At 35.8% G+C, this 25,526-nt stretch overlaps 1 pseudogene; it reads left to right on the forward strand.

Annotated features, from left to right (window-relative positions):
• The first annotated feature begins 6,830 nt into the window (after positions 1 to 6,830).
• Positions 6,831 to 24,890, forward strand: LOC127900686 (bifunctional aspartokinase/homoserine dehydrogenase 1, chloroplastic-like; annotated as a pseudogene).
• Positions 24,891 to 25,526: the final 636 nt, after the last annotated feature.

A 25,526-nucleotide genomic window follows, 5' to 3' on the forward strand; every position in this document is an offset into this window, starting at 1 on the left:
TTTTTTCCGAAATGCTAACCTTCTAAATTTACCGTAGTCCCTTTTCCAAAAAAAAAAAGAAAAAGAAAATCATAGTTCATTCTCTATAGCAAATCTAATTATACACACTCTGATGATGTCTAATTACAATGCAATATAAATTCCACACTCACAAAGTTTAATCATTAAGTTCATAAGGACTTATTGATAGTATTATCTGAAATCATTTTATAATTCAGACAAGAATATTTTCATCCCATGATTGTTGTAAATACATTCTACTTTTAAAAAATAATTATAATAAGTTCACGTTGTTTTTAAAATATAAAAATTAACAAAAAAATTTGATAATTAATCAATCAAATCTTTCTTATAAGCTTTTTACTTAGATATTTTTTTACTATTAAAGTTGCTTTAAGATCAATTTTATTTGCTATTTTATCCTAATAATATAAAGGGAAAATATCCACCGTCCACCTGATTTTGTCCATTTTATCAAAACTATACAAATCTTAATTTTTTTAGCTGCGCTCCACCTGAACTTAAACTTTTTTTTACATTTCCACTTTCGTCTGCAAACCGTCAATAAAAGTAACGGAATTTTGTCAAAATTACTTTTTAACCCCGAAAATAGAAAATTACATATTTACCCTAAATAAATGTCAAAATATTAACTTTGTGCTCTTTGTAGCCGTTGCCTCCCAACGGTTACAATTTTGGGTATTTAAACCCATGAACCGTTACATATGCAATGCATGAAAGCTCTACCATTCAAGCAAATATACAGCTGCTCACAAACCAGCCACAACTGAGAATCATTTGTTCAAATAAACCTACTCATACACAACTCATCATCTACACATTGAAGCAAATATATAGCTGCTCACAAACCAACCATAGCTGACAATCATTTGCTCAAATAAACCTACTCATACACAACCCATCATCTACACATTCAAGCAAATATACAGCTGCTCACAAACCAGTCACAGCTGACAATTATTTGTTCAAATAAACCTACTCATACACAACTCATCATCTACACTCGCCAAATATCACTTGTTTAACCATTCTTTCAAACACATCATCCACACAATCGATTAAAAAATGGCATCAAGTTATAATTCAAGTTCTGCACCCAGTGGACAGCAATATAGAAAAGTTGAATGCACTCCAATTCACTGCTGGTGTGGTGTGCAAGCATGTGCTATGGTTTCCACTACACCACAGAATCGCAATGCAATGTTTTGGTCATGCAGGTTCAATAAATGCAAGTTTTGGCAATGGTTTATAGCTGAAACTCTTATATACCCTAGCAATAGTGACCAGACAGCAGATAATCAAAATTTAGAGCTGGATGCAGTCCACCTTCGAGCTGATGATGTAGCAAAGATAAAGAAAAGGCTAAAGGTCATTGAAGGGAGGCTTAAATGTATAATAATTATGCTAGTATTTGTCTGTGCTATTGTGTTTACTAAAATGTAATATATCCTACGAAATATGCATGAATAAAATGAGATTAATTATGTTCTATTTGTCCTAGAGCTAGTCAACTTAAATACATTGTAAATAATATAACTTCAACCATAATAAATGAAAAATACAGCCCAAGTAAAATGAACTTAAATACAACCATATCTAATTATCCAAAAAACAGCAGAAATAACAATTAAACATGTCATGAAAATACAGCCAAGTAAAATTCCGAAATAACCAGCAATATTCCAAAATAGCCAGCAATATTCCAAAATAACCAGCGATATTCCAAAATAACAACAGATATAGCAAGTTTAAACATTTTTAGTTTGTTCTCGCATTTATCATTACAAAGAACCTGTCACATTTGAAGCTTGATATGGATTTTCAGATTGTGACAGTCCCTGACTTGATTGTTCACCTCTTGTTCCAACATCTCCAGAGCCAACTTGAGCCCTTCTTTTCCTCCCTCTAGTATTGGAACTTTGTCCTGGACCACTTGGTATCTAAATATATTGTACGTTAGTTTGAGAACTTAAACAAGAAAAAAAAACAAAAAGAACTTAAATAGAAAAAAAAACACCTTTCTTGCTGTCTGTGATGTAGTAACTTTTGAATCAATTGATTTTGCTACTGTTGTTGTCTGTGATGCCTATGTTCAAGCATAAATGAATCTTATGTTACGCGTTACGCATAAAACAAATTGGACAGCCACAAAAAAATAAAATAAAACAAGTCAGCACCTGTTTTCTTCTTGTTGTTGCTTGTTGTGAAACATTTAACGGCTGAATTGAGGTAGTTGATGCCTACAAAACATGATGTTTGTTATTTAATGACAGTAAATAATAACAGCTACATATGATGTATAATAATAAACTATTAAAAATTAATAGTAGTATATTGTCTGTACCTGAGAGTTATGACTTTTAGCTCTATTTGCCCTTGCAACAGATGGTCTTAATGGACAAGACCTCAGATTATGGTTGGAGCCACCACAGAATGAGCAAATAACAAAGAATTTTCTTTTCTCTTTATTAGGCTCATTTTGTGCTCTTTTCCTGGATTTTTTAGGCCTTCCAACCTTTTTCTGCACAATTGGTGGATCAATCAATGGTCTTCCTGTACGCTCCCACATACATTGATCCGGAAGAGGGCTAAACATCAATGAATATGTGTTAAGGTAAGTCTGTGTAGCAAACTATGCTGGAACATACTCCTCAATTGCATGTCTTGCATATCCAATGGCAGCCATGGCATGTTGACAAGGGAGGCCAGCAATTTTCCAATAACCGCAATCATATGTTCTGGACTCCAACTTCACCACAAACCTTCTAAGTGGACTATACGCTACATCCATGACTTGAAAATTCAGCTCACCAGAAGCTTGTACAATCATTTTCTATGCAAGCTTTCTTTTTTTGTCCAACTCTCTTACAACTTTAGGTGTCAACTGTCCCTTCCAAGTGGCTGCCTCATGTCTCCTCTTTGTAAACCGTTTCATAAGCCGACATCTGATTTCTTTAAGTATTGTCAAGCAAGGCCTGTCTCGATAAGCTAATATCCAGCTGTTGAAGCACTTTGACGCATTGTTGTCAGTTCGGTCTACCATGCAATTTCTATCAAATGTGTGCATCGACCAACTATAACCATTTAGCTCTCTTTCCAGCCATTCAAATGCAGCCTCTTTTACAATTTTTATCTCTGCCATTGCCTTATCAAAGTCATGCTTGTTACAGCTCTTAGTAGCTTTCCAAAATAATTGTTTCAACTGTGCACCAGCAAATGACTTAGAAAAATTAGCATACACATGCCTAGAACATGCCCTATGATAAGCAGTAGGTCATGTGTTTGAAATTGCATTAATCAGGCCTTTTTGTCTATCACTAACAAAAGTCACCTGCCTCCCATACTCTAGATAACTATGCAAGTGCTCCATAAACCATCCCCATGTCTCTGTATTCTCAATCTCACAAATACATATAGCCAATGAGACAATCCCATTATTACCATCCATGCCAACAGCAGCTAACAGTACTCCCCCATATTTACCCTTTAAGTGACATCCATCTACCCCGATGAAAGGCCTACAGCCATTAAGAAATGCATTTCTTTATGCTGGAAATAAAAAAAAAATCTTTGGAATAATACCTTATCGGGTATAGAAACACTATCACACAACACCTTACATATTGCACCCGAATCAGCTTTGTGAATAGCTGCAGCATACTCAAACAGTTTCTGATATCCTTTCGAATGATCCCTAAAAACCTCCGTTCTTGCCTTTGCTCTAGCCCGATACAATGCCAAATTTTGAATCTTCAAACCATACGTCTCTTGCATAAAATTCTTCAAAAGATCAATTTTCACATTCGGGTCAATGGCAACCTGACTTTTTATTTTGCTGGCTACCCAAGAAGAAGACACTTTCACTGTCTTGCTGGTAAGTCTGCACTCATGCTTCTTATTGTACTGTCGCAATATAAAACTAGTTCCATTGTTCAGTTTTGCACCAGCCACATACCATGGACAACCAGCCTCTTTACAAGTACCCACAAATCTTCTTGGCTCACTGTAAACTGTTTTAATGGAAAACCCTTTCCTAATCATCACTTCATGCAAAATCTCTCTAAAATGAGCAACATCTCTAAACACATGTCCTAATTTTAGTCTATTTTTTCCATCAGCACCCACTTTATACTCATGTTGTTCTATGTAATTGGTCAATTTGACAGTCCCAAGCTCAATATCATCATCAGAAGAATCAACGACCCCTTTTACTTCCTTATTATCACCAGATAAACTACCATCTGAATAAGAATCAACGTCAGTTTCAGTTGTGCCCTCACTGTCCTCATCAACAAGAGTACCTACAGCAGCACCATCAACTGCAGCACCATCAACTTCAGCTTGCATGACTTGTGCATTAACATCATCATCATTGCAATCATTTCTGTCCGAGTAGTCAGATAGTAATGCATTTTCGTCAGATTCACCACCCCCAACAGTAGCTTGTCCATCAACAACATCATCCTTTCTAACACTAGCTTGTCCCCCAACAGAGGCATTTTCGCCGACAGAATCATTCAACTGATTAATCAGTTCATCAGGCAACACAACTCCTAGGTTAGTCAACAATGCATGTAGTAAGGCAGAATCTTGAAACTGAGGGTACAGTGCTGGTGCAACTTCAACTATGAGAGTCTTCACACCCAAAATGTGATGAATTTTAAGCAAAACATCTAGCCCAAAATCTGAATCCAGTGCAACCTTAGCCTGATTCTCTGGATTTATAACGTATAACATGACTTTTGAAGCACAATCTAACCCATATGGACTCGTAATGCTTACAACAGTATCCTTAATCTTCGCAACTGTACAATCAGGTTGAAGCAACCCTAAATTCTTTTTCATGCCTCGAAAGGATATCACTAACTCTACTTGTCGCATCCTGAATGACCAAAAATAAATAAATAAAAAATTCAGCACTGGTTTACAATTCTTGAGTCTTGTTGGTAACTCTACTATTTTCCTATTAATGTATTATTAATATTGCAGGTCAGACACTTAAAGAAAAAGCATGTAAACAAACATCTAGCTGGATATGGATGCATGTAGCTAGCTTTTTAAACATTCTAATTTTACATGCAACAACCAAATCTTCCTCGGGGGGCTGAGGGATATGCATACAAATATAGCCAGGGGTTAAAATATTTCCAAAAACCATGACCCATACATCACCAACCAAAAATTTCAAAAGCCCCAAATTTTATATGTAAACCACAGACAAAGATACATAACTAGGCAGAGGATAAATATGCATTCAACTATAGTAGCATAATCTTTCATAAATTTGCATCTCAATAACCGAAAACACCATATTACTCCCCAATTTATCATTACCCCCAACAAATATGTCACAAATCAAACTAATCTATATTCTAGGGTTTCCAGTAACAACGAATGAATGTGTTAACAATAATCACCAGACATTGTTTCAAAAACATTGTTGCATGTCAAAAATTAACTGAAAATAAGTAAACAAAATAAAACTTACTTGATTGTAGCTTCAAACCCTTAAAAAAACAAAACTTCGCAACTTCGTAACAACTCACCGCTTTCGTCAATGCCTCTGAATCTTCGATTTAACAAAATATTTAAAACTTAAGCGTGGTTCGTTGATGAAAATGCATGGAAACTATAGGAAAAATGGCGGGATTTTGTTGCTTCTTCGTGCATGTGGTGGGGAATAAACTATGTTTGTTTTCGTTGCTTGCTGTACTGGTGGACCACTATGCCTCCTTTTTTTTTTTTTTTTTTTGCTTATTACAGATCTTAAACGACGTCGTTTTTGAAGCCCAAGTGAAATTATCATTTTAACCTTATGATGTCAGCAACGCCTTGACGGTTTGCAGACGGAGGTGGAAATGTGAAAAAAGTTTAAGTTCAGGTGGAGCGCAGCTAAAAAAATTAGGATTTGTGTATTTTTGATAAAGTGGACAAAATCAGGTGGACGGTGGATATTTTTCCTAATATAAAATAATCAAATTACCCCAAGAACATAAGCTCTTGTGTCTAATAGTTTAAGTATTGAGTTTTATTTGATTAAATTTCTAAATTTCTTTGTTATTTATTTTTTATAAAAGGTAATGTGAACTTATTATAATTATTTTTTGCGAGCTGGGTGAGTTTAAAAAAATGGTGGGGTGGAAATATCACCATCCTTATAATTCAACATTTCTTATCTATTACCAAATTATTACATAATTATCTTACTTATATAAGGCTTCGTTTAGAATTTTTGTATACCAATAGTGGCTTTTAAATTACCATTCTTAAATATTGATAAACATTTTGTAATTATGATTTGGATTGGCAAGTTAAGATTATTTTATGCAACAATTATTTGGTAAAAAACTTATACTATATTTATTATTTTTTCTCAAAATAATTATTTAAAGATCATACTTTCAAATATTATCAATTTTTATTTGACATTAGAGCTTTTATTTTTTTAATAACTACAGTTTAAAAGACATGACACCACGAATTCCAAAAAAAGCCTATGGGTAATTTGATCGGTTCATTAGGGTTCTTGGAAAGGGGCCTATTATTACAAATAAAAAATAAATATACTTTTTAGAGAATAAGTAAACAAATGGGGATCCGAAAGTAATTATTGTACTTGTTAACACACGTGACCTGTGACGACTGACGAGCCGAACTTAAACATTTCCTGGACTACGTGTCATCCTACTGTTGGTGATACTCAAAGATATTCTTAGACTGACAGACATCGGATGCCTCCCTCCTCCGTTTAATTTCAATTCATCATCTGTGCAGTACAGCAAGTGAATCACTTTCATTCTCATCAGTTCCAGCAACCAAAGCCGCCAAATTATTAGTTCATTGATAAAGAAAGTGAACCGGCGGCGGGGGGGGGGGGGGGGGGGGGTGGGGGAGGAGAAAGAGAGAGATAGAGAGAGAAACAAATCAATGGCGTTCTCTTCGAGCGTCTCCTCCTCGCGTATGATTCACTCCCCAGCCGCATTGGCTTACCAATCAAAGCTCAACAACAACCAAAACATTAAGAAGATCTTTCATTGCCGCTCTTTCTCTCCTCTTTCTTTCATTTCCAGGTGCTTTTTGTTTTGTTCATTTGCTCCGCACTGCTTGGAAACGATGCGTTTTGATAATCAACTTTTGCTTTACGATTGTTGTCTAGTTATAATTGATGTGAGCATGTCACAAAAAACGATGCGTTTTGGTGCTTTGTGATAGTTCTTTGAATTGATTCGAGGTCTTGGAGTTGGTTTTGAAATGACGATCCAACGGTGTGTGTTTGTGTATGTAAATGTGACTTGTCTAGTTCTCTTTCTTATGCTTCATTTAAAATGAAAAAAAAAATTGGAAATTTGAGATTCTGTTATTTTGCCATTTGTTGTGTGTTTGAAAGTGCTTCCGGTAAAGTGCTTTTGTGTCTTTCTTGCTATTTTCAGTTGAAATGGATAAAACTGCCTTCAGGAATCAAAACAGAAGCACTTTTATGTTTAATTTTTTTGAGAAGTGCTTTACAAGTTGCAAAGGAATTTGATGTGCTTTCACAGGAAGCACTTTTGTTCGCTAGTGCCTTTTTCAGACTGTTTTTATTTTTATGTTTACATTTCGATTGGTTTCCTAAGGCAATTGGCAGCTGAGCTCCTTCTATGTAAGGCTTTAAAAGCTGCAACCTGGAGTTCATGTATGATATAGCTTTCTTAACATTTCTTGATGATTTTAAGTTCAATACTTTCTTTTACTTAATATTAGTGTTTCATGATTCAGATTGAGTTATGTCTCTCGGGGGCGAAAAGGGGAGTCATTGAATAAGCACATATTGGCTTCAGTTACAGGTCCATTAGCTGCTTTATCTACTTTCGAAATCTATTAAAATTGTTACCATCTTCTAATTGACAAATGTTTGTTCAGTTGATTCCATCTTAATTTTTTTTTCTTATATGTTTACAGATATTTCAGTGGACAAATTAACTGAAGAAGCTCAGATTCCCAAAAGACAAATGTGGTCAGTTCATAAGTTTGGTGGCACATGTGTTGGAACCTCCCAAAGAATAAAAAATGTTGGTGAGATAATAGTTAATGATGATACAGAAAGGAAGTTGATAGTTGTGTCAGCCATGTCAAAAGTGACAGATATGATGTATGACCTCATCTGCAAGGCTCAGTCGCGAAATGATTCCTACTTATCTGCCCTGGATGCTGTTTTTGAAAAGCATCAATTAACAGCACATGATCTACTTGATGGAGATGAACTTGCTGGGTTTTTGTCTCGGTTGCACCATGACATAAACAACCTCAAAGCAATGCTCCGTGCTATATACATCGGTAACAGAGCGCTCGCATGATGCATATTCATGGGACTTTTTGGTGGAGAAAATTCTCTTTCCATTTGTGTGGATCTATCTTTACAATGAGTGATAAAAATACTGCTTGCTTGCAATTTATCATGAGTTTGTACCTTCATCTAAGTCCCTCTTTACAAATTGAGTTTCTTACTTGTTAATCTTTTTCTTTACAAAACAATTGCATATAGCTTTAACAGTTTGATATTTGAGTTTCTATTCTGAGCTATACAAGTCATGCATTCATGTTCCAAGTTTTGTATATCATTCATATCAGTTGAATATCTACTTGGATGTTGGTTACAAGTTATCCTTTATATCCGATTTGCTCTACTTTTAGGTGAGGAATTATGTTTTTATCTCTGAGTTGTCATATGAGTTCATAAGGTCTACATATAATTTCTTGTCAAATGTGGACTGTGTTTACTAATTGTTTATTCGTATATATTTGATACATTGATTTGATTTTCTTGTTTGGTGGGATGGGATTTCCATGGCGTATTCTGTCATCAACCTTTTTCTTTTTGAGGCAAACAGGTCATGGGAATCTAATCTTTTATTTAACAATTTGTTGGAAACCACTTTTAATCATTTTATTATTTTTGCAGCTGGCCATGCCACAGAATCTTTTACAGATTTTGTTGTCGGACATGGAGAGTTGTGGTCTGCTCAGATGTTAGCAGCTGTTGTCAGAAAGGTCCAGCGGTTATATGCACTTTGTTATTAGAAATATCTCTTGATTTTAGCTTTTGGAAGTTGCTATAACTTTTAGAAGCCATTTGAACTTATTTTTTCTCGTGCAGAATGGCATTGATTGCAAATGGATGGATACAAGGGAAGTGCTTATTGTAAATCCAACTAACCCTAACCAAGTTGATCCTGATTTCTCAGAATCTGAAAAAAGACTTGAGAAATGGTTTTCTCAGAGTCCATCAAATACAATAATTGCAATTGGTTTTATAGCTAGCACGCCTGATAGTATTCCCACAACTTTGAAGAGGGATGGAAGTGACTTCTCTGCAGCCATAATGGGAGCTCTACTCAGGGCGTATCAAGTCACAATTTGGACAGATGTGGATGGAGTTTACAGTGCTGACCCAAGAAAAGGTTTGCATAGAGCATTATATGTATGCCTTCATTTTCAGAAGATCCTCAATATTCTTGTATATTGAAAATTCAGTACAATGAATAGGATGCTTGCTTGGGATTTTAATGGATCATAAGTTTGATATTGTTGTAACTCGAATTTCTGCAGTTAGTGAAGCTGTGATACTGAGGACACTGTCTTATCAAGAAGCCTGGGAAATGGTGAATTGACCACTACTCTTATGCCTGCCAAAGCTGTGCAGAATTCAGACTTACATTTCTTACACTATATTCATGTGTATTTGCAGTCATATTTTGGAGCAAATGTGTTGCACCCACGAACCATTATACCAGTAATGCGATATGACATTCCAATTGTGATACGGAACATTTTCAATCTTTCTGTACCTGGAATAATGATATGCCGGCCTCCTGTTGATGAAAATGAAGATGAGCAAATAATAGACTCTCCCGTAAAAGGTTTTGCAACAATAGACAATTTGGCTCTCGTAAATGTTGAGGGGTGAGCTGCCTGTTCCAGTTTCAGCTCTATTATTTTTTGGATTATAATTTTTTTTTCGATTTTAAATCAATTTTATCTGCCTGTATTGCTTCTTTTTATTTTTATTTTGGTAGTACTGGAATGGCTGGTGTTCCCGGCACTGCAAATGCGATTTTTGGTGCAGTGAAAGATGTTGGAGCTAATGTCATAATGATTTCCCAGGTAATTTTGTCCTCTGATTTAAGTTCAAGGGACAGTCTTCTTTAATAAACACAGATGCTTAGTGACTGATTATGGTGTGGGCTAGCAGTGAGCACTCTGTGTGCTTTGCTGTGCCCGAGAAGGAAGTAAAAGCTGTTGCTGAGGCACTGGAGTCTAGATTTCGTGAAGCTTTAAATGCTGGACGTCTTTCCCAGGTATGTTTGTCATTTTGGTTATGTGATTATACTTGATAATCTTACAAATTTTCAAACTGAAACAATTTATACTGACTTTTGTCCTGCGATTGCTTATCTGGTTGTCTCTTACTTAATATTATGCACAAGATTTTTGTTCTAATTTAGTAATCTTTTATTTTAACTTCCTTTTATCATCATTCCTTTGTTTTGTACAAGAATAGACTAGACTAGAATAGACTTGATAAAGATATCAAGACTCTGGCTGAATGTAATTATTAAGCTTTCACATCTGTACCACACAGTTTGAAGTATTAAATCATCGGAAAATTACTGCCTGTTGCCATAATTGAGAGCTAATGCATTTCATGTCTCTGTGATTTATCATGGTCCAAATTATTAGCTCGCTTTTTGTGCTGTGAGATCTGTAGTAGAAGCTGCGTTTTCATATTTTCCTTTTCCTGTAATTACATTAAAGCTCTGATTTTGCCAAGTTCAATGCAAATGTAGTTTTCTGCTTCTATTTTATCTCAAGACAAATCTTCTTAGGTGGCAATCGTTCCAAACTGTAGCATTCTAGCAGCAGTTGGCCAGAAAATGGCGAGTACTCCTGGTGTTAGTGCCACGCTTTTCAATGCTCTGGCCAAGGTAAAATAATCATCTCTTGATAATCCCTTATTTCTGCTTTGATCTTAATTTCTAATTATCTGTGTGATAAGTGTTTGAAGTATCAATAATGCAGGCTAATATCAACATCCGTGCAATAGCTCAAGGTTGCTCCGAGTACAATATTACTGTAGTACTTAAGCGTGAAGATTGCATTGGAGCTTTGAGGGCTGTCCACTCGAGGTGTTATCTTTCAAGAACCACTATAGCAATGGGGATTATTGGCCCTGGTTTGATAGGTGCCACATTACTTGACCAGCTCAGGGATCAGGTGCAGTATTAGACAGTTTCCCTTCGTATTTGGTTTGTATGATAACATCTATGAATAAATCAATGCTGGAGTTTGAGAATATATGGAGTTCTTAGTCTTGGTCAATATGAATACAGTCAATAGTTGTAAATTCTTGGAAATCTAATATCAACAGCAGTAATCCTATTGATTTGTGTTATACTAAAGAAATCTATTATGGACATTAATAAAATAGATCTGCTATTTGTTAGTCAAATTAGGGACAATTAATTAGGCATGCTGTAGCCATTAAGCGAGCATGGGGTTCATTAATCTGGTTGCCATATTGGTGTCTTTTCTCGAAATATAGCAACTGGAGACAAAAATATGAAAACGGTTTTCAAACTTTGAAGCAAAATGTGCTTTTGTTGTTGGTAGTTGAACAAGTTTTGAAATTTCTGTTTTACTCTGGCAGGCAGCGGTCCTGAAGGAAGATTTTAACATTGATTTGCGGGTCATGGGAATCACTGGCTGGCTCCAGGACAATGGTCTTGAGTGATACGTAAGTTAGAAGCTTTATTCGAGTATTCATGGCTCTTTGATATCATTGCATCAGATGGGTTTTAAAAAGACGTGGTAACTCTGCTCTTCCTGCTGAGCTGAGCATAAACATAACCATTTTTCAGACTAACAAAAATTTGCTCATATGATTATTTTTCTGTTGGGAGCTCTGTCGGAGTTCAGTATCCATCAATATGAAGTGATCATAAGTTCTATAACATGTTATCTTATATTCCTTGTTTCACACCTTGGTAATGACTATTTTGTTCTTAATAAGAAACAATTATATCAGAAATAGAGGAATAGAATGTAAAATAAAGGGGATCAGCAGACCATCCTATGCTCAGGTAACCATATTAAAGAAAAACAATATATCAAGTCAAAGGAAGAAGGAACTCAGCCTTAAATAACACTATTCCAGTTCCTAGGAAGACAGAATATGTCTTCAAAACAGTTCACTGGAGACTATAATGAAGTGAAATTCATTGTTCTGCTTTTGTAGAAAGTACAATAAATCGAACTCCATAGGCCCATTTTTACCCACATGCTTTCCATAGGTTGACACCAACAACTTTATATGTTTGGGGCACATGGTTCACATATTATGTTGAGTTTTTGGGAAATGAATGCGCATATTCGAGTTGTATAATCTGAAGATTATGACGATTTGCTATTGGGACCTGTCTGTTTGGGCTTCACTATCAGAGATTATTTTGCTTTTCTTTGTTGACTGAAGACATTATTCAATTGTATTCTTTTTTCCTGCCTTTCCTGTGGTTTTAATAAATATTGTGAAGCTACCCTTTTTTCTCCTTTTAATATATGCTGGGACAGTGGGACTTCTTAATTTATGAATGAGCATGCTTATTTCATTAATTATAAGAATATTACTTTCGAATGTAGTCAAATTTACTGCAACCCTTCGTCTCATTAGTTATTCATTGTAGGGGAATTGACTTGTCAACATGGCGAGAGCTTCTAAAGGAGAAAGGAGAAGTGGCTGATGTGGAGAAATTTACTCAACTTGTGCATGGAAATCATTTTATCCCTAATACCGTTTTGGTAGACTGTACAGCAGACTCTAATGTTGCCAGCTGTTACCATGATTGGTTGTGGAGAGGAATTCATGTAATCACCCCAAACTAAAAAGCAAATTCCGGACCGCTGGACCAGGTAACGAAATTCATCTTTGGGATATGATCATTCATCATCACCATCATCATTGTCATATAGAAGCCTCTTCGGTAGTGTTACTCTTTTGGGGAAAAGTACAACATTCCAGATTTTTTAAAATAAATTTACACTACAGATTTACATCTTGATGTTTATTCATCTGCACTTGCTTCTTTTTTAATATCAATCTCCTGCTGGAGCATGGTTGATTTGATGTCTGTGTGTTACCCAGCCGGATGAACTGTATCCTGGTTCACCTAATAGTTAATTTAGAAAGGGACAATTTTACTGTTGATTTTTTTTTCCTCTGATCCTTCCGTTGGGAGATTTGTTAATGTAGTTCTGCATAAATCTAGTATTTAAAGCTGAGGTCTCTTCAATGGAAATCCTATACACATTACTTCTATGAAGCAACTGTTGGAGCTGGTCTTCCAATTATCAGCACTTTAAGGGGTCCGCTGGAAGCTGGGGACCATATATTGCGCATTGAAGGCATTTTCAGGTTGGTCATATGTATTGGCTCATATTGCAAAAGACCCTCATGCGGAAAAAAATATGAAATATCAGTACGTTCGTTGTGTACTGAAATATTTTTCCTTAAAGTTGACTCACGCGTCTTCTGACAAGTGTTCACCTGTGTGTTTTGCTGTTGCAGTGGGACTTTGAGTTATCTTTTTAACAGCTTTGTAGGCGCAAGATCATTCAGTGAGGTAGTGGCAGAGGCGAAAGAAGCAGGTTATACTGAACCTGATCCAAGGGATGATCTATCTGGAGCAGATGTTGCCAGAAAGGTACTGTATGCAGTAATTGTTTGTTTTGTTATTCAAATTGTTGATAATTTAGGGATTCTTAGCTATTTTCTTGTTATTTGAATAAAATAGGAAAATACCATAAATCAGGAAGTAGATAAACTCTGATTTTATGGTCCTAAAAATTAGCCCTAGAATTGCTCTCTAGTTTTCCTATTTATTTCTATCGATCACTGTGTTTTGAATAATAAGGAAAAGTTCTATAGCTTTGTCTCTCTGTTTTTTCCTTTTTTCCTACATGGTATCAGAGCTTTAGGGTTCGGCCATGAATTACAAAGCAGCCATGGTTGGCTCTAATTCGGCTTCCTCCGACGCTAACAGCACTGTGTCATCCTCTAAAGGGATTTCCCAACCATCCCCAATTGTGCCTATTAGTGAAAACACTTTACAAATAACCATTCACAAGTTAAATGGTAAAAATTATTTAGAGTGGTCGCAGTCTGTGTGTTTGGTGATTGATGGCAAAGGCAAACTTGGATATTTAAATGGAGAAATTCAACCACCAGCTGCTGATGACCCAAAATTCCTACAGTGGCGATCCAGAAAATTCAATGGTTACCGCTTGGCTTATTAATTCCATGGAACCTTCTTTGGGAAAGCCATTCATGTTTTTGCCAACTACTCGTGATGTCTGAGAGGCTGTTAGAGAGACATACTCTGACCTAGAGAATCATTCTCAATTATATGAAATTAACACTCGGATGTGGCGGACGCAAAAAGGTGATAGAGATGTAACTGCATATTATAATGACGTGATGATTTTGTGGTAGGAATTGGATATGTTTGAAGTTGAGGTATGGGAGAGTCCAAATGATAGTGCTTGATACACGAAAAAAGTTGAGCAAAGTTGAGTGTTCGTATTTTTGGCAGGACTAAATACAGACCTTGATGAGGTTCGAGGACGAGTTTTGGGGCGAAAACCTCTGCCCTCTATTAGAGAGGTTTTTTCAGAGGTTCGTCGCGAGGAAGCTCGGAGACGTGATGTTAAAGCGAGTAGAGGAACCAAAGACTGATCTTGATGGTTTAGCCCTTGTAGCTCGTGGTAATGAGCAACATGGAGATAGACAAGGAGGCAAACAAAGGCCATGGTGTGATCATTGTCGGAAACCGTGGCATACACGAGAAAGTTGTTGGAAACTCCATGGAAAACCTGCAAATTGGAAGAAGAAATCAGGTGACGATGCTCGGCTAGCAGGAGATACTCGTGCTTTCCAGGTTAGCACCACTAATCTAGAGCAGCAGTCATCCTTAGAATCTCTTCTTTTTACTAAGGAACAAATGAAGCTCCTGTACAAGATGTTTCAATCCCAATCCGTAGGAAATTATAGTTCATCTTGTTCTTTATCCCAATCAGGTAATTTTTTCACCACAGCCTTTACCTGTATCAATCCAAACACCTCCTGGATATTAGATTCTGGAGCAACTGGTCATATACTAGAGTTACTTGGGTATTTCTGCTAAAAGATAAATCTGATGCCGAAAGTGTGTTTAAAAAATTTTATACCATGGTACAAATACAATTTCAGGCTCAGATTAAGATTTTTTGGAGTGATAATGGCAAAGAGTTTTTTAATCACGTGTTAGGGAATTTTTTTGATGAGAAAGGAATTATATATCAAAGTTCTTGTAGCAATACTCCACAACAAAATAGAGTGGCTGAAAGGAAGAATAAGCATCTCCTTGAAGTTGCTAGGGCCTTGAGCTTCACAACTAAAGTTCCAAAGTATCTTTGGGGAGAAACTGTTTTGACAGCCACATTTTTGATAAATAGAATGCCTACAAGAACTTTGGGGTTTAAGACACCAATAAATCTTTTCAATAAATGTTTTCTAGCTTCAAGGTTAATAACAAGTATTCCATTAAAATTTTTTGGCAGTATTGCTTTTGTTCATAACCATGACTTTAGAAGAACAAAATTCGATCCAAAGGCACATAAATGCATTTTTGTAGGCTATCCTACAAATAAAAAAGGTTATAAATGCTTTGATTTAGTTTTGAAAAAAATGTTTGGTTCTATGGATGTCATTTTCTTCGAAGGACAATCATACTCTCACAATTTTCATTTTCAGGGGGAGAAAAACAATAGTGAAAATGATATGTGCTTAAGTGATTTTGACTTAAACATTGAATTTGATTGTATTAATAATGGTGTTTTGCCTAAAGAAAATGAGAAAGGGAATCCAAATGAATTAATTGTTGAAAATTCTGGACAACCTTTGTTAATGCCATCACATAACCAAAATTCTGGAATGTTAGAGACGTGCACGAAACTGTATAAAGGTCTTGTGTATTCAAAAGAGTACCAAGAACAAAAAAAGAAGAGGAACACTGTCCTACAGCATCACTAAGAATCTGACCAGAGGTTGGATCATGAAAATTCTAACAAGAATCCTCGAGGTAATTTTGAGTTAAATTCCTCAAATCAAAAAGATATTCCTATTGCTCTTAGGAAATGTGTTAGGTCTTGTATTAAACATCCTTTATCCAACTTTATTTCTTATACCAATGTGACCCTTTCCTTTCGTGCCTTTATTTCACAAGTCTCTAGTGTGGTTATTGCAAATAATGTACAGGAAGCTCTAAAGGTTCCTGAATGGAGGGAGGCTACTTTTGAGGAGATGAGAGCTCTGGAGAAGAATGCTACTTGGGAAAAAGTTGATCTACCACAAGGAAAAGCTGCTGTTGGTTGTAAATGGGTATTCACTGTGAAACATAACTCTGATGGGTCCTTAGAACAATACAAGGCTCGACTGGTAGCAAAAGACTATACACAAACTTATGGAATAAATTATTCTGAGACTCTCTCTCCAGTGGCTAAACTAAACAATGTTCGTGTTCTTTTGTCAATTGCTGCAAATCTTGACTGGTCTCTAAATCAGTTAGATGTAAAGAATGCTTTCCTCAATGGTGATCTTGAAGAGGAAGTCTACATGAAGCCTCCATCGGGTTTTACTGAGAAGTTTGGATCCAAAGTATGTAGACTTCAAAGATCATTATATGGTCTTAAGCAGTCACCTAGAGCTTGGTTTGAAAGGTTTACAAAGTTTGTGAAGAGCCAGGGCTATAGTCAAGGACAGGCAGATCATACTCTCTTTACAAAAGTCTCCACCAAAGACAAGCTCTCAGTTTTAATCGTTTATGTAGATGATATAATTCTGACAGGAGATGATACAGAAGAAATGAGTCGATTAAACCAGTGTTTAGCTAAGGAGTTTGAGATAAAGGATTTGGGGCAATTAAGATATTTCTTGGGAATGGAAATTGCGAGATCAAAAAAAGGTATAGTGGTGTCACAAAGAAAGTATACCTTGGATCTCTTGAAAGAAACTGGTATGAGTGGGTGTAAGCCAGTTGATACTCCAATTGAAGCAAATGTGAAGTTTGGAGAAGTGAAAGGAGGAGTTCATGTGGATGCTGGCAGATATCAAAGGTTAGTTGGGAAGTTGATTTATTTGTCTCATACTCGACCTGATATAGCTTTTACTGTAAGTATGGTAAGTCAATTTATGCATTCTCCTTGTGAGGAACATTTTGAAGCTGTTTCGAATTCTTTGTTATTTAATGTTAAGGAAGCTCATTGTGCTGAGCTTATGAAGAATAGAAAGGTGAAGAAGCTGTTAGTTTCAGCAAGTGAAGTTAGTCAATCATGCCAGCTCAGCAGTGCCAAGTCATCAGAGTTAGTTATGAAATAGCAAGTCAGCACAAGTTGTTAAAGTCTGTTATTAATAATTCTTGTGTATACAACTAACTCGTGAGTATATAGGCTATGATTGATTCAGTTGTATAGTGACTTGATCATTGTCCAGATTCAATGAAATAAAATTTTTCTCTGCAACTTTTCTCTCAAAACAAACAGCTCAAGTTTTCTTTCACGGTATTAGAGCCACAATTGCTAGTTCCAGTACAACCAATCAAAATCATTCAATTGTTCATCAAACTCAATCTACTCAAATTTCGTTTACTTTTGCTACAACCGTCAAGCTTGATCGATCTAATTTTCTTCTCTGGCGTAAGCAAGTTCTGACTTCAATCAGTGGAAATAGACTTGAGGGATTTATCTCAGAAAATCAAAATATTCCAGAACAGTATTTGTCTCAAGCTCGAACTGATGGATCTGTGGAGAGAACTGAGAATCCAGCATATGTTAATTGGAGAGCTCAGGATCAGACTCTGCTGAGCTGGCTCTTTTCAACTATAAGTGAAGGTATTCTAAGCTCAGTTCTCAATTATGATACTTCATTTGATGTCTGGAAATCGATTGAAAAGCAATTTGGAGTCCAATCTGAAGCAAAGGTAATGCAACTTCGATATAAATTAGATACCTTAAGAAAAGAATCAATGTCGATTGAAGAATATTGCTAAAAAATGAAGATACTTGCTAATAAGCTTGCCTGTGCTGGTGATAATATAACTGAAAAAGATCTGCTAATAAGAACTCTTAATGGATTAGGATCTGGCTATATGGATTTAGCTTCAATAATTACAGCAAATAAAATGAGTTATGATGATGCATATGCACTTTTGTTGACTCATGAGGCTAGATTGGAACAAAATCAGAATTCTCAGGCCATGTTTAATGCTAATCACAGTATGATGAATGCAAACTATTCACATATGAGGGGAATTCCTAGGAGAAATACTTATGGTAATGGATCCTTTGGTCAATTTTGAGGAAGAAGTCAAAATTTTGGTCGAGGCATGTTCTTTAATTCTTATCCTAGAGGTTTTCCAGCTGGTAGTAGTATTGCTGGTAGTTTTGGCAGAGGACATGCTGCAAGCTTTGGAAGGAATCAACAGTTTACACATCATCCTAGGTCACCACATGTGAGGAATGTATTTTTACCTAGAATGAACTCAAGCATTTCTACTGGTGAATCTAATGAGTCAATACCTGTGTGTCAAATATGTTACAAACAAGGTCATACTGCTGATGCTTGCTGGTATAGATATGGTGATAATTACTCTCCTTCTCCAAAACAATTTGGTAGAGGAAAAATGATGGGACCTAAAGTAGTATGTATGACTAATTTTGAGCCATTCTCATACCACCAGTCAGCTATTGAAGATCTTTATGAATTGTCTGGTGTCAACTTCAGCTGTCAACCAGTACATTACTCCCCTGTCTCTTCTTATTCATCAGAAGCATTTACTCTGCCTGAAGCTTATGTTGCAAATCTGAAAGATTCATCAGATGAAGGGTGGTATCTGGATAGTGGTGCCACACACCACATTACAAATAACATGGCAAGCATGCATGTATGAGAAGAATTCAAAGGTTTAGACCAGCTTACTATTGGAAATGGACAAGGTTTGATCATTACTCATATTGGTGATGCCTGCTTTAACTATAAATGTCTTCATATCGCCTGCCAGCACACACCTATAACACTTAAGGATATCTTATTAGTTCCTTCAATTACTAAGAACTTAATAAGTATATCTAAGTTGACAACTGATAATAACCTTTCCATTGAATTTGTTGGCAATGTGTGTTATGTAAAGGATTCATTGAAGGGACGGGTGCTTTTGCAAGGTCTTGCTGAAAAAAGGATTATACAAGTTGCTGTTAAAGTCATCTCAGACATCTCCCTCTTCTTTCTTGAGTCAAATCTCTTCAAATAAGCCTTTGTCTATACTATCTACTTGTTATCTTTCATTTCCTGTTACAACTGGTGCTCAAAATAATCACTCAACTTCTATGTCTTGTTATCAAACTGTTGTTTCTCCTTGTAATGCATCAGTTAATAAAATCAGTTTGTTTCATAGAAGATTTGGTCATTCTCATCATGATGTATTAATACATTTGCTTAAGAATGATAAAACTATCAATCTCTCTACCAATCTTATCAAACAATCTGCACAACAAATATGTGAGGCATGTCAAATGGGCAAGGTTCATAGACTGCATTTTCCTGTTACTGAAATCAAAACTTCTCACATACTTGAACTCATTCATACTGATTTGTGAGGATCCTCACCTACACCTTCTAGAGCTGGTTATATCTATTATATTAGCCTTGTTGATGATTTTAGCCGATATACTTGGATTTACCCATTAAAGTTGAAATCAGAAGCCTTATAAATTTTCAAATTGTTCAGATTGCAAGTTGAAAAACAGTTTCAATGTCCAATTAAGAAGTTGCAATCTGATTGGGGGGGAGAGTACCGAGCATTTACTGAATTCTTGAATCAAAATTGCATTATTTTCAGGCACTCATGTCCCTATACACATCATCAAAATGAGGTAGTTGAGAGAAAACATAGGCATGTAGTTGAGTTAGGTCTCACACTCTTAGCTCAAGCTAAGTTACCCTTACAATTTTGGTGGGAAGCTTTCCAAACTGCTGTTTATCATATTAACAGGTTGCCTTCTGCAACTCTGAAATTTCTTACACCATATGAAAAGCTTTTCAGTCATAAACCAGATTACAAGATGCTCAAATGTTTTGGCTGTGCATGCTATCCTTATTTGAGAGATTACAACAAGCATAAGTTTGCATATCATTCTAGTAAATGTATTTTCATAGGTTACAACCCTTCTCATAAAAGGTATAAGTGTTTACACCCATCTGGTCAAACCTATATAGCTAGACATGTTGTTTTTTATGAGAATTTGTTTCCTTACTCATCAGATTTTGCTTTCACTTCAAACTCATCAAATTCATGTTCAAACCTACCATTTACTTTTCAACAAGTGTATTATCTATCCATTTTGTTAATATCTCCAATATCAGATGACAGCAACTACTATAATCATGATTCTGCAAGACCTACCAGTAGCACTTCTCATCACTCAGGTAATTCTGCATACAACATTGATCCTCACTCTTCATAACAAACAGTTCAACCACATACAAAGCTAGAGCCTTATACTTCTCCTCATGATCAAATATCACTAAACACTATTCCATCTACCTCAGCCCCAGAACATACACAACATATTACTACACCAGTAAACACACATTCCATGATCACTAGAAGCAAAGCTGGCATTTTTAAACCAAAACTCTACAATGTCACACTTGTTCATAAAGAACCAGAATCTGTCAAAGAAGCTATGGAGAATCCTAAATGGTTTGCAGCCATGAAGGATGAGTACAATGCTCTAATGAGTAACAAAACATGGTCTCTGGTTCCTAGATTAGCTGGTCAGAAAATTGTTGGCAATAAGTGGGTATTTAGAGTCAAACAAAATTTAGATGGAAGTTTGGTCAAGTATAAAGCCAGGCTAGTAGCTAAGGGGTTTCAGCAGATTGAAGGGGTTAATTATTTTGAGACATTTAGCCCTGTAGTAAAGTCAGCTACTGTCAGAGTGGTGATTAGTTTAGCTGTCATGAAACAATGGGAGATTAGGCAAGTTGATGTAAATAATGCTTTTCTTAATGGAGAGCTGACAGAAGAGGTGTTTATGGATCAACCAACAGGCTTTGCTAATAATCAGAAACTAGATTTTGTGTGCAAACTCCACAAGTCTCTCTATGGCCTTAAACAAGCTCCAAGGGCCTGGTATGAGAAGTTAAAAGGCTGCCTGTTATAGTGGGATTTTATACACTCAAGAGCAGACTCTTCTTTATTCATAAAGAAAACAAGCAACTTCATGATAATGATGTTGATTTATGTGGATGATATCTTAATCACAGGACCAGATAGTGCAGCATTGGAAATCTTTGCCTTGAAAGATTTGGGTAATTTGTCTTATTTTCTAGGCATTGAAGTTTTGTATGATGCTGGTTGCATCTATCTGTCACAAAGAAAATACATAAGAGATTTATTATCCAAAGTTCAGTTACTTGAATGCAAAGGAATTGACACACCTATGAGCACTGGAATAAAGCTACAAAAGGAAACTTCAGGTCATCTTGGTCAGTATATCACTAATCCTACACATTATAGAAGCATTGTGGGGGGAATGCAGTATCTGATCCTACCAAGACTAGAAATTGCATTTGCTGTCAACAAGTTAAGCCAGTATGTTTCCACTCCTACATTGCAACATTTGGTAGCTTGTAAGAGAGTGCTCAGATACTTGAAGTCTACTCAAGATTATGGACTTAAATTTGTTCAGCATGGAGAGATGAAGATCACAGGATTCACTGATGCAGATTGGGCATGTGATCTAGATGACAGAAATTCTGTGGGTGCTTACTGCATTTACTTGGGAAATAATCTAATATCATGGTCATCTAAAAAGCAATCAGTCATTGCCAGATCAAGTGCTGAAAGTGAATATAGAGCCTTAGCTTCAGCTAGTGTAGAGATAAGCTGGTCACAATTTCTGTTTTTTGAAATTGGTTTAAGCTGTACAGAAACTCCTACTATCTGGTGTGACAACATCAGTGACACTGAATTAGCTCGCAATTCTGTTATTCATTCAAGAACTAAACATATTGAGATTGACTTACATTTCATCAGAGACAAAGTGATTGCTGGAGAGCTGCAAATTCAGTACATTCCTAGTGCAAAACAGATAGCTGATATCATGACCAAGCCTCTCTCATTTATTCACTTTAATTACCTTAGAGACAAATTCAATGTGCAGCTGTGTCCCTTGAGTTTGAGGAGGGCTGTTAAGAAAGCTCATTGTGTTGAGCTTATGAAGAATAGAAAGGTGAAGAAGCTGTTAGTCTCAACAAGTGAAGTTAGTCAATCATGCCAGCTTAGCAGTGCCAAGTCATCAGAGTTAGTTATGAAATAGCAAGTCAGCATAAGTTGTTAAAGTCTGTTATTAATAATTCTTGTGTATACAACTAACTCGTGAGTATATAAGCTGTGATTGATTCAGTTGTATAGTGACTTGATAATTGTCCAGATTCAATGAAATAAAATTTTTCTTTGCAACTTTTCTCTCAAAACAAACAGCTCAAGTTTTCTTTCATTTAAAAGCAACTCCGGTGAAAGTTCTGTTTTTTGGTAAAAATCAGCAAAGAGGAATTGAAGTTTATACTGATGCAAATTGGGCAGGTTCAATCACTGACAGAAGATCAACATTCGGATACTGCACTTTTATATGGGGTAATCTAGTTACTTGGAGGAGCAAAAAGCAAAGTGTTGTTGCTAGAAGTAGTGCAGAAGCTGAATTATGTTCAATGGCTCAAGGAGTGTGTGAAGTACTTTGGTTAAAACGGGTTCTAGAAGAACTTAAACAGCCATTTAGTCACCCTATGAGGCTGTACTGTGATAATAAATCGACTATTAGTATAGCTCATAATCCGGTGTTACATGACAGGACAAAGCATGTTGAGATTGATAGACATTTTATAAAAGAGAAGCTTGACAAAGGGATAATTTGTACTCCTTTTGTTCCCACTGTGAGGCAACTTGCAGATGTCTTCACCAAGAGCTTGATGAGACAGCCATTTGAACTTCAAGTTAGCAAGTTGGGCATGATTGATATCTTTGCGCCAACTTGAGACGGAGTGTCGATAATTTAGGGATTCTTAGCTATTTTCTTGTTATTTGAATAAAATAGGAAAATACCATAAATCAGGAAAGTAGATACACTCTGATTTTATGGTCCTAAAAATTAGCTCTAGAATTGCTCTCTAGTTTTCCTATTTATTTCTACCGATCACTCTGTTTTGAATAATAAGGAAAAGTTCTATAGTTTTGTCTCTCTGTTTTTTCCTTTTTTCCTACAGATTACTACATTTCAGAGTGTCGAATTAGTTTCTGCATTCTACCACAGCTGTTAGCAATTGGTAAATGCCTAGGATTTCATTAAGACATCTACTCAATTGCCATTCTATAAATTTGCACATCAATGCATGTGTCAGATAAGTGACATAAAGTTGGCAGATGAGCGTTCATACCTTTTAAAAATTCTATAATCGGTTATCGCAGAATGATGTTCACAGGCATGACCAAACATTTTGAATTGTCAGAGAAACTGACCACAGTTGATGCTTCCATATTTGTTTGTGGTTTATTCCTGTGTCTGAATGCTGAATGTAATTCGATGAGAATCAGACTGAAAAAAACTTTCTTTCTGCAGGTGATAATTCTTGCCCGGGAATCTGGTCTTAAGCTGGAACTTTCTGATCTCCCTGTTCGAAGTTTTGTGCCAGAACCATTAAAAGTAAGAAAACAGTTTTGCTCAATCCAACACTCCACTGAGGGTGAACTTCATCACTAATGTAATGCTTTGATTTTTGCTACAGGCTTGTGCATCTGCTGAAGAGTTTATGAAGCAATTACCACAATTTGACAAAGAATTGGCCAAGCAAAGACAAGAGGCCGAGGATGCAGGGGAAGTGAGTTTTTGATAAGACACTTTGCTGGTTTAACTTCTAGTAGAGCTAGTAGATGCTGATATAATAATTACAATAACCCAAAAAATGATTTTATGACATATCGTTTTTGAATTCTTGTCAATCATTTGAGGGATGAAGTAAATTTTAGTTATGAAAGATGTACTCAGAGATACTATGGAAAATAAACTTTACAATCTTACATGTTACTGCAATAAATTCTTGATTATGATTTGGTTCCTTGATGTGTAGCTTATGTTTAGGAACATTATTTCTTATTTCTGTTATCCCTTAGGAAACAAAATCCTGATTTTGTTTCAAACTTGTATTTGTCAGGTCCTTAGATATGTGGGAGTGGTGGATGCTATCAACAAAGAGGGGCGTGTAGAGTTGCGAAGATACAAGAGAGATCATCCATTCGCACAGCTCTCTGGTTCCGATAACATCATAGCTTTCACAACAAAACGATACAAGGAGCAGCCACTTATCGTCCGTGGACCTGGTGCCGGAGCTCAAGTCACAGCAGGTGGAATCTTCAGCGATATATTGCGACTGGCCTCATATCTTGGTGCCCCATCATAGTGTATCAATTTCTATGCCTTTCAGTCTGGTTTTAGCCTTCTCTTTTTGGTTATTTGAGGCAGTAGCATTGGTAGTTTTATCTGCATAATGATGGTAGTGTTTTGAGTTAGTAATTACGTATCTTAGTCGTCTTGGAACTTGCGAACTTTCAAAATAAAGTTTATCTAGTGGCTTGAAAGCATAAATAAGTCTATATTTAGTTCGGCCTTGTAGTTTTCTTTCTTTAAACTTTATTTTTTTCTTCATACTATCTTTTTGTCAATGGAAAATGAACTTGAGAATTATTTTTTGATGCATTGCAAAAAAGACTAAATTTTGGATTTTATTTGATAAGTTAACTACAGGTGAAATTGATTCGGTAAAATATGAAATATTTATTTGAGCTACAGAGTTTGTAACATGGGGTAAATTTTATTATTTGGGGTAGGAGGAATCGGGTGTCTCATAACAGCAGTTCAGCACTCTAATGGGCGTGCTATTTTATCATCATTATTATAAATATAATTAATATTTATTATTTTCATAGTAATTTTTAAAATAATTCTATCGCTAACAATTAAATGAAGAAAGCTTTAAAGTGTAAATAAACTTTCATCTTCTCATTACACTCGAATTTTTGTAAACCTTCAAACTTCAAATTGATTGACATTGAGTCCCTCCTAATTTGTCCATATCATGAAAATGCAATACCACTAAATGAAGAATGAGATAAAGTCAATCAACGTCTAACACTTCGTAATTATGATCCTTTATATAATATGTGACACATCATTGAAGCAATAAACAAGGATAAAACAGGAATATGCAGTAAAAATTAAGATTTAAAAAAAAGGAAGATCTTAAATATATTCTTAATAAAAAAAATTGAAACATAATAAATAAGGACCCCATTACTGTGGGGGTTGTTAAACCACTTTTATTAGGC

This window comes from Citrus sinensis, chromosome 3, assembly GCF_022201045.2.
Source record: "Citrus sinensis cultivar Valencia sweet orange chromosome 3, DVS_A1.0, whole genome shotgun sequence".
Taxonomy (NCBI): Eukaryota; Viridiplantae; Streptophyta; class Magnoliopsida; order Sapindales; family Rutaceae; genus Citrus; species Citrus sinensis.